At 34.5% G+C, this 11,495-nt stretch overlaps 1 long non-coding RNA gene across 1 annotated transcript; it reads left to right on the top strand.

Annotated features, from left to right (window-relative positions):
- Positions 1-2,226: 2,226 nt before the first annotated feature.
- Positions 2,227-9,981, top strand: LOC149570879 (uncharacterized). The gene is made up of 2 exons (XR_016359728.1): positions 2,227-9,475; positions 9,567-9,981. It is a non-coding gene; the product is annotated as an uncharacterized LOC149570879 (long non-coding RNA).
- The last annotated feature ends 1,514 nt before the right edge of the window (positions 9,982-11,495 follow it).

Here is an 11,495-nt window from a genome sequence, read left to right as displayed (position 1 = left end):
TTACCTTTTAATATTCATTTATTTGATAACTTTATAAATAATTAACTTAATACCACTTATTTATTTAATTAAAATAATTAATTAGTCATCCTCATAAAATATTCATTATATTGGACAACCTAATTAATTAAATTAATTAAATCAAATTGCCTCCAAAATGGGGACATGATAGAAAAATCTTCTAGTTTCCAGAAATTGCCTTTTTAGTTTTGAAGATCTTTCTTTTTTTAAAAATCTGTCTGTAAAGTTTAAAAATTCTTTTTTTCAGTTTCTGGAATTTGAGTTTTTAGTATTGAAAATCATGTAAAGATTGCAGCTGTAAATTTTGCCAGTCTGTATTTACCTGATAAAAGAAGGGTATGCTATAACAGATAGTTAAGACGGGTATGGGTAAATTTTATACTGAAAATAAAAATTTCTCTTTTTGCCAGATGTGTAAAATGGTAGATACAGTGAAATGATTCCGTTGATAAGCTTTACTTTTAGTCCAAGCTATTTTTAGGTAATGGACTTAGATCCAATCCTGGTAATTTCTATTTATCATATCGTTTCCCTGGGCAAATGGCTTAGTGATGCAATGGGGAAATTTGCAGAATTGGAACGAGATTGGAAATGTGCTTGCTTTATGCCATGAATTTCATTAGCACGGATACCATGCTTTGAACCATCATTAACACAAATAGCATGAAATCTAGTGTCTGAAAACACCCTAGTCTCTGTCTCATCCTTTTCCCTATAATTCTTAACTAAGGGCTTATAGAAACCCCTTTCTACTGGACATCTTTCTTTAAAACTGGAGCATCTGAATTTTAGTGGCTAATGCAATATCAATGTGCTGTTCAAAGTCAGTCTTTATGAGATATCGATGACAAAATTCTATTTGTATATAATTTTGGTTTGAATAATGTAAAGCATCCAATGCTGAAAAGTTTGCATTCTTATTAGCATTATCAGTTCGTCCACTCTTGGTAAGTTCAAACCGAAAGGGCTATGATTCAGTTTTATTTCTTCACAGCATTCTAGGTCTCTAGTAATTTAGGTTGGAATGGAAGTAAACTTTCAATTCTTGTAGTGGATTTTGCAAGATATGCAAGGTAGGTATCTTCATATTCCCTGCTGTACAAGGTTTTGTTTTGAATCAAGAACAATTGCAGTAGTAAATATGAAGATTGAAACCAAATTATCAATCATTTAGCTAATGATGAAGTCACATTATGCAGTAGAGGAATAACCTATTCAACGATGAATTTTTATTCAATATTGTATCAAAGGATTATAGCTGGGTGGCATTCGTCACAAAATCAGAATTATGAAGTTTGAACTGAAAAACTAGACAAATATTTGATACTCTGAATTGAATATGCCGTCTGTTTCTGGTAAATTTTAACTAGTATTAGTATGTATTGGAACTATTTTTGCAAGTCACAAACTGGCTTATTAATAGTAAAAAGTGATTTTCGATTAGATAACCAACTTGAGTTCCTGCTACTGGAAACTATTGTTCAACAATCTATTACACAATTTCCTTTTCTTGCAGCGTCTTTGCTATATTGCATCCATAAGATTTAAACCAAAGCTTTTTTAAACACTATTTTCCAGCACATGAAGAATGCATATAGACTCTATTTTTTCCTGTATTAAATTAGGTTACTATTGTGTAACCAAGTGTACTCTTCAAAATATACTGAGGTTCGTGTTCTATTCTTCATTGAAAGATGCATTTATACAATGTGGTTGAAGGATAGCAACAGTACTATGATTTAGAGCTATCTGACTCTGGTTTCTATGCATTGTGGTGTTTTTTTTGTACGCTCCGTGCTACCTGCTAGCCACTGGATTTTCCATTGCATTTTTCATTTAAGCGATATCATTTTCACTTTTTCCAGTTCATTATGTAATCTGCTTTAAAAAAAAAAAAACCTCCTTTACTAATAGGAAGATTATATTTTGCTTTTAATAAATGTAAAATATTTGTCTTAAAATTTGTCTTTATGATGCACTGAAACAGTTGCTATTTTTCACTTTTCTGAGGTCACTGATTCTAGGTTTTAGTTTGACACTGCTTAAAGTTCTACAACAGTAACGGAAGAGGTCAGTAATACGTTCTGCAGTAGGATCAAAAGAAGGTACATGCTGAAATTTCTGTTTATTTCTATTCCACTACAATCTACAACCATACTCTATATTGTGAATATAGTACCATATTTGCAGTTGCTTTTGCTTAGTATCAAACTGATGTTAATTTTTAATTCAGCAATTTTAGAAGTCATATTTGTATTCCATAGATTCATAGGAACTAGTATAATAGTATAGAGTGCACAAACATTAGTTTCTATCTAGTATATTTATACTCGTATAGTTTTCCAAAAACCAACATAGAAAATGATTACAGAAACCAGTCGTACAAACATTGGCAAGTCAATAGCAAACATGTGAAAAGAACATGAAACTCTAGAAGGTGTTCACCAAGTTCAACAACTAGATCACATTGATATCTGTACGGGAAAATGCACTTTCTCACCAATTACCACCACTTTGTCACCATGTCAAACACCACAAACTAATACTCTACATAATCCCAATATGAGACAGTCACTTCAATCTCTCAAAGCAAAAGTACGTGAAAATAGAAAACAACAATCACATACAAAGAACAATAACAAAGATGTTAGGGGAAAAGAACATGAAACTCTAGAAGGTGTTGACCAAGTTCAATAACCAAAGCACATTGATATCTATACAGGAAAATGCACTCTGTCACCAATTACCGCCACCTTGTTGCTGTCTCGAACAGCGTAAACTAATACTCTACATAATCCCAATATGAGACAGTCCCTTCGATCTCTCAAAGCCAAAATACGTGAAAATAGGAAACAACAATCAGATACAAACAATGATAACAAAGACATTAGGAACAATACCCAAGGCTTTGGGATCAAAAGGACTCGATCAGAGTGCCACAAGACTCAATTTAAATCCCCAACAGAAATTAGAATGCAAAAATCAATTAGACGATACTTGCACAACATTAATGACACACCCACTAATATCCATGCAACATCTGTGAGTTGCTACATTTCCACAAAAACATACGTATGATTGACGAAACATTTGTTCAGTCTTTCTTATCAATTCCCATCGCACAAAAAAATTGTCAGGGGACAGTTCATTTGCAAACAATGTTTCAAAGCTACCATATGTCAGAAAGTTTCATGCTATGCAACACCTTGGAATATACGACAAAACCCACACATAAGTGTTGTGCAAAAGTTGACTTCGTTAGAGGAAAGATTAGTGTCTTTGCGAATTGCTTTTGCACAAACAAGGCAACTAGGATACAAAAGATCACAATATGGCTTGACAGGCACCATAATCAATATTCCCGTTGACATTGATAAAGTGCAATAAGCATTGCCAAGAGCAATAGATGAGAATAAAATAGTTGCAATCATGTTAAAGCGAAAACTAGAATACGAGAACGCATATGCTCAAGGAAACATAAGACTAGCATATGTAATGAATGCATTAAAAAAACTAGTAATAACACCATTGACTTCCAACCTGAAAGTGATGACGATAACTATGAATTTGATGATGACCCAACTTCAGAATCACTAATTCATTGGTTCAATGACACAATCAATCAAAGATCTTGACACAACAATAATTCAAATTGCACCTTCAGAGGAAATAAAACCTCTTGGCATTTTCCAAGATAGAAATTCTGAGGAAATGAACTTCCCGACACTATTCTATGGATATGCACGTGCATCAGACATTACAAGTAGGTTTTCATACCAAAAAATAACTAAATGGGAGCTTATGCATCAAGATTATGAATTCGTAACACATATAATAGATTTTTTTTCAAAGCTATCAAGATAATCATAGAACAAATATCATCACTAGCATGGGTCTGCATAAGAAAAGTAGAACTGAAAGGGCAAAAATTGCTAGCAAAAGATGTCCGAACTCTTGCAAATCTTGAAAAAATATTAAGATCACCGATAGGTTTTAGATCACTTAAAAGTGTCTGCCCATCTCTAGACTACCTAGAAAACACAAGGAAAAATATATTTGCAATGATTAGACAATTAGGGCCACCAACATTCTTTGTTACATTAACAAGTACAGAACGTTTTTGGCAACCATTGCATACAGCTCTACAACAAATGTCCAAAGCAAGAAGGAAAACATCATGAAACTATAGAGGATATGAATTAAGACTTCCAACTAAGGCAAAGCCCAGTACTTTGTACCCATTACTTTAACCATAAACTTAACGCATTTCACAAAATGATGATTGCAAACTTAGAGTTATTTGGTAAAGTCTTGGACTACTTCTTTCTCACGGAATTCCAAAATAGAGGAAATGAACATGTCCACTTTATGTTATGAATTAAAGATGTACCAATATTTGGAAAGTGCACACACAAGCAAATAGTAAATTTTGTAGATAGATACATCTCATCTAATTCAACATTGCTAGATGAAAAGGTTGTAAACATGCAAACACATCATAATACTAAAAGTTGCAAGAAATATAGGACATATAACTGTCCTTTCAACTTCCCTTTGCCACCAATGGGGAAAACAATAGTTTTGGAGCCATTGACAACAATAGACAATGCAATGAAAGACAAGGCAAAACAAATTTTGCGCTAATTGAAAAATAAAAGGTACACAAAGAACATTACATTTGACAACTTCCTTGAAGATCTCAACATAACCGAAACTGAGTACATGACATTGATACAACTAACATTAAGAAAAAGAATTCTACTATTGAAAACAAATTCAATAGACATTTGGACAAATGCATTCGCAACAAAAGTTCCAACCTTATGGTATACGAACACAAATACACAATTCATATTAGATGCATATACTGCTGCATCATACTGTTGCTCATACATGACACTAAGCAAGACACGACAACATTATTAGCCTTTCGTCAATTGCGAAGACAATGTACTATGACTTATAACGACAAGACACAATGCATACGCCGACTTGGAAATGCATTGCTCCACTATCAACAAATGTCTAGTCGACAAGCTGTTCACATTGCTTTATCATTGCCACTAAGAAAGTCGTCAAAAAAAACAACATTCATCAATACTGCACCATCTGAAAGTAGAGTAGTCATGCTCAAAAGTCCAAGACTATTGGCCAGAGAACAAGACAATTCAGAAAACATAATGTATGCATCTACAATAGAAAAATACATAGCAAGACCAAACACACTAGAGAATGTGTCACTTGTAGAGTATGTTGCATTCTACTACAATAGCAAAGGGAACATGCAAAAAAGGCATAAGCCACAAATCATACAATACATGAGATACAATCCACACATTGACTATTAGAATTACTGCAAAGAAAAATTGATGTTATACATACCATTTAGATGCAACGAGCAAACACTACTTTGTGGTCAAAAGACATGGAGTGAAGCATTCAACTTAAACAAAACATAAATAGCAAACATTGAAAAAAAGTTAAATACTCAGACCGACTACATTTGGGGTGACATTAATGAAGTAGCAACACAAGTTCAAATGGACAACAATAGCACAACCATCTTCGATTATCAAATAGATTGCAACAACAACTCAACTATAGAAGAACATTATTACATTTTCCCCAATCTAATGCACAAAAAACAAACAAAACTAGACCGAATCAACTCGAAAACAATATGCTCAGAAATTGCACACCTCTTCCTCAAAAGCATTGAAGAATACTGCAATATACGAAGAAAATTAAACAAAGAACAAGAAGCAATATTAAAGGACATCATAATGACAAAGAGACTTGCACTAAAAAAACTAATTTACTTATTTCTCACTGGCAGAGCTAGAATTGGTAAAACATACATAGCAAAAGTGCTTTATGAAGCTTTGGTCAGGCTATATGACAAACAACTAGACAGTGATCCTCTAAAGCCAAAAGGAATCATCATTGCTTCAATAGGAAAAGCTGCATATGATGCAAGGGGAACTACTGCTCATTCAATATTTCACCTACCAGTGAACTCTTCAAATCTAACACCATTGGATTCTGACATGCTAAATACATTGACTAAAAAACTTGAGCAATTACGAGTCCTAATTGATGAGGTATCTCTGATTGGGTCTACAATGTTATATAACATAGACAAAAGATTACGACAAATAAAACACACACCAACATAGGCATTTGGAAACATAGACATAATATTTTGCGATGACTTATATCAAGCACAACCTGTATGCGATGCGTGGATATTTGAAGAGCTGAAGATAAACAATGAAACTATCCAATACACATTTTGGAACGAAAATGTGAAACACTATGAACTACACAATGTCATTAGACAAAGCAACAAATAATTCATCTCCACTTTGAATCACATCAGAACTTGTCAACAAATTGATGAGGTTATCTACTTTATAAATGCAAAATGCTATAGACCTATACCAAATGACCCAAATCTACCTTATTTGTTCCAACAAAACATAGATGTAGATGAACACAATAGAAGAATGCTAGACTACATGCCCACTGCCATGCATAAACTTGAGGCTATAGATCACAAAGACATAACCATTGAAAAAAACATCTACCAAATTGAAAGAGCAACACTACTAGCAAAGATACTTGTCAAGCAAAGAATACTCGTAGAACTTATAGCAGGAAACCTTGATATAGAAGATGGACTAGTAAATGGTGCTGACGGAATTTTCCAGTCATATACAAAAGATAAACAAGACATTGTTTGGATAGAGTTCAATAATCCACAGGTCGGAAAGCTACATTGTCAACAAATGCAATGCCTTTACACAGAATCTATACCTCAAACATGGACACCAATGACACGAATCACTAGATGAGTGAAAACAACTACCAAGGTTGTTAGCCGCTCACAGTACCCCTTTCAGTTAGCTTGTGCTAGAACTATTCATATGGCACAAGGGCTCACAATGGATGCAGTTGCATTTGACCCACACAGAGTCTGTCAACATGGACTAGTTTACATAGCCTTGTCACAGATCAGAGACATTGACTCATTATACTTGATTCATAGACTACAACATCAAAACCTAAGGCTATCACAAAAAATAAACTCTGAGACACAACATCTATAGACTTTCGCACAATGGCCATTAAAATATAGTCTTCCTCCACAAACATCAACCAACATCACAATATGCACGATAAATACACAAAGTCTCCTACTACATGTAGACGAAATTGCTCATGACCATGACTTGTGTAGTGCAATAGTATTATGCTTACAAGAAACAAGAATAAGCAGCCTTTATCATGTCCCACAACTCGCAAATTATACCCTTCACATTCTATTTACGGCCTCCTCACATGTTGCATAAAACATATTGTCTTGGAAAATTTAGAAACTCTTGCAACAGAATACTTGGAAATTTGGAATCAATAACAGTTGACATTTTGTACAACAAAAACAACTTCTGAATTGCAAACATATACTTGACACCGAAAGCACCAATCACTCACCTATTCAATTTTATAGAAACCATAACAAGAAAATTACCAGCAGCATCAAAACTAATTATTACAGGAGATTTCAACATTGATATGTTTAAGGAAACAAAACAACAGTCCCAACTACATTGTTTTATGCAATACCACAACCTCTTGCTAATGGTTGACAAGCCTACAACACACACATGAAGCCTACTAGACTATATATGGATAAAGAACATCAATCCTGAAACAACTACTCACACTGTTTTAGACACATATTGGCAGACCACTTTGCTCCAGCAATACAACAACAACTATAGCAAGCAAACCCGATGCATATGATACACAAATTTCATACAATAAATCTGATTGGACCATTGACTTACCAGTTTCTACTGACATATTCCACATTCTTGTACACCATGGATGCTACAAACCATACCAGAGATGCTACCAAGATCAAACTAAACATACAAGTCACTAATTTTATTCTATTGACTATTTGTTCTAGACCATGGAAACCAAAGATAGCACACAACAATTGGACAGCCAGCAAGAAAGCTAGCAAAAAAAGTAAGTATGTTGACAAACAATGGCAATCAACTTCAAACACATTTGAACACATACACATTACAATCACCAAACTTCTAACACAAACACATTTTTATATGTAGACAAAAGGTAGAAGTATCTGAACCTTCAACCATATTCGACATATGCACAACACAATCAAGAAGCATATTTGAGGGCGACATACTCATAACATATGGACCAACTTGCAAGTCAGCTTCTTCAAGCTAGCAAGGATTGCCAATTGCACACATAGATATGATTGACGAACATGCTCAAAAGACAATAACAATAAACATCACCAACAAATTGATTGACAAATATTTGTATTGGCTGACTCCTGGCACAAGCATCCACATAGAGAACTTCAAGATAAACAAAAAATTGGATTTTGAAAGAGGGGATGCTGAATACTGCTTACAGCTCACTTTAGAAACTCAGATTCAGAAAACTACTACTGCATGCAAGCAACAAAAGCTAACACCGGACACAAAAATCTCGTAGTTAATAGTCACCAAATGCATATCCAATTGGAAGCCTGGGCGTTCTTGTCACATCCCATCAGCAAACACTAACAGCACAACAATTTCAGCTACAAATTAGAGATGGAGAGCTCCCTTCCGACACCACAACTATAAGATACAGATTTCAAAATTAAAATTCACTTCCTGCAAATGCTCTACAATTTCAACTAATTCCATTGACTAACAACTTACTCATTATCGTAGCTTTGAGTCTTCCAAAACCACAACTATGCGTACAAAAATCTACAGGATATCTACGCATCATCTACAAAACCAACACCACTGCTACTACTACGCAACAATATAATTCACAGTGGTCCAAGAGGCTCAGCAATGTTACAATCAGGCCAGTCCACATTTATCAATCTACTCAATGATCAATGCACAAAAACAACACTGCAAAATCTAACAGAAACAAAGTTGTAGGTAATAAACCGTACAACACACATTTCACGCTAATATGTACAAGACTCAACAAATTACAAATACATTTACTGACTTCTCCTGTTCACTTTCAGGTTATAGGAACACTACGAATAAAAAACGTCCACCAAACACCATTCCAGCCACTATGCACAATATGTCAACAAACAGTCTCATTATCCGCAAGCACAAGCACAGGAGAGATTCATTGCATCAACTGTGGCAAAACCACATCATTCAATTTCCAACCTTACCTCCAATGTGTCATTGAAACAGAGGATAACATTCTTGACTGCTGCCTACATGGAAAGCTACTTGAGGACAACTTCCCAGAGCTTACCAAAATCCACTTCAACCAGTACATAGAACAAATCTCTATAGCCGTCTACATAATGTGAAAGTTCAACATACATGGCACATTCACACTAGCAATGGACAATTACATTCTCTCAATCACCACAGAAACCACCATGGTAAGGTAACATTACAGTCATTTTCAGCTGTTTGCATACTTTCTTTTCCTCATTTTTACATTGCTAACCTTCTCAACTTTTCGTATTGCAGGAAAAATATGGTCATTGGATTTAACAATGACATAGATGACAATATCAAACACATTTTATTTCAGCCAGTCAAGTTTCAGCTTCACCAACAGTCCACGATGTGATCTTTTCAGCTACACAGTATCAACATTTAGCTTCTTTTGTTATCATGAAACACGAACAACAAACAACTGCATTTTGTATAACTTTAAAGTAATATATAAACAGTTCTACTGAATGCAACTTCTTTTGTTATCGTGAAAACCAAACAGAAAACACCTGTATTTTGTCTTACTTTAGAAACTGATACGTTAACGGTTCTACTGAATACAGCTTCTTTTCCTATCATGAAAACTGAACAGCAAAGAACTATATTTTGTATCACTCCAAAGTGGTTTAAGATTTTCCTATGATATTTGATGCTTTACTTTTCATTCTGACAGAGATTTTATGCAGCAAATTTATAGAGTATTGACTCTTTTAGTAATTATACAGATGCTAACATAGAACCTTGCGTGCAATCTTTTCATTCAAACGTATTTCAATTTTTTTTTATCTGGTTCATATATTGGATAAAAATAAAGGTTATCAAAGACAAAGTGATAGTCTTTATGCTATTTCAGTTTTTAAACTTTATTTTCTCTCAAATGCGTGTTTAACATTACCACATGCTTAAAGAGATTGTTAATTGAATCCCTACCTGAAGCACAACACTTCTTGTCAATCAACAAAGAAGTGAAAATCTCAATATGGTTTCAGCTTCTTATCAATCAACAGGGAAGTTAAAAACTCGATATGGTTTCTGCCTCGTTAATAAAGAAATGAAAAAGTAGATCTGGGTTGTGTTAATGTACATGGAAGTGAGCTCACAAACTGTTTTTGCTGCCTGATGATATACTAAATCCCTTAGTCGGGAACACGCTGAAGCTTCTAACTCATATTATAGAATGGCCCATTCAAAACTCATATATGAAGCTTCTAACTTTCATTTGATAGATTAATAATGTTCAAGCCTAGTACTCTACATTAATATATGCACCCAGCAGAAGCATACTTCAACCATAAACTTTATAGACTTCCAAAGAAACAGAAGGCGGGGACTCAGGCTCCACCAGAGCCCTTCTTTGAAAAAAGCTTGTAGTACAAGTTTTACTTATCCAATATGTCAAATGTAAAAATTAATAAGGAGTTCACGTGTTTCTCTTTTGTGGGTGTAGTTTTAGTTTTCTTTTTGTTAATATCTCTCAACTCCAAGACCTAACTCCTGGTCAAAGGAGTGTGGAGAAAAAAACCAAGCCCTAGATTCATGCCTTGGTCTTTCACATCTGTTAAAACCAAAGAAGAAGAAGATATTTTTGATGTCTACGAAGGTTCATGGAGAACAATAGCTTATCCAATGTTACAGAAGAAGATATATGAAAAGGGGAAATGCACCAAGACTAAGAGCAAGCACAAAGAGAGGATCCATGTGCAAGCAGTCTCGAGGAGAAAAGACAACAACCTTGATGAATAGTATTCCATTAGAATACTTTCATTGTTCATGGATTTGGGATGCATTGGATAAGAAGCCCTTTTCACTTTTTTTTGGAGTGTTTCTCTTTTTTTTGAGATTCAACACTAGTACATGAAGTTGTTTGTTGTTCAACAAGGTGCATTATTGCCCAGAGACCATTGATAGAGTAGAACACTGTAATGCAAAAGTTTGAAAACCACTATCATGGGCAGGATTTATGAACTGTTATAAGGCACAAAAGGAGACAAAGGCTGTAAAGTTTGCAGAGATCAACAACTGTTGACAGTCCTATGCAAGGTTCAGTCACTGTCTCCTGCGGGTTTTTCTCTATTCCTGAGGTTTTTATTATTTCCGGAGGATCTTCCACTGTTCTATCAGCCCTCTTGTTTATCACATAGTTGAATTCACTGTTCTAGGAGACATACATTTGCGGTTTCA

The sequence above is a fragment of the Cupressus sempervirens genome, chromosome 2 (assembly GCF_028749045.1).
Source record: "Cupressus sempervirens isolate cs-2001-9-10 chromosome 2, ASM2874904v1, whole genome shotgun sequence".
NCBI classification, from domain to species: domain Eukaryota; kingdom Viridiplantae; phylum Streptophyta; class Pinopsida; order Cupressales; family Cupressaceae; genus Cupressus; species Cupressus sempervirens.
The sequence above is the reverse complement of the archived record's forward strand: the minus strand, read 5'-3'. Positions and strand labels throughout refer to the sequence as shown.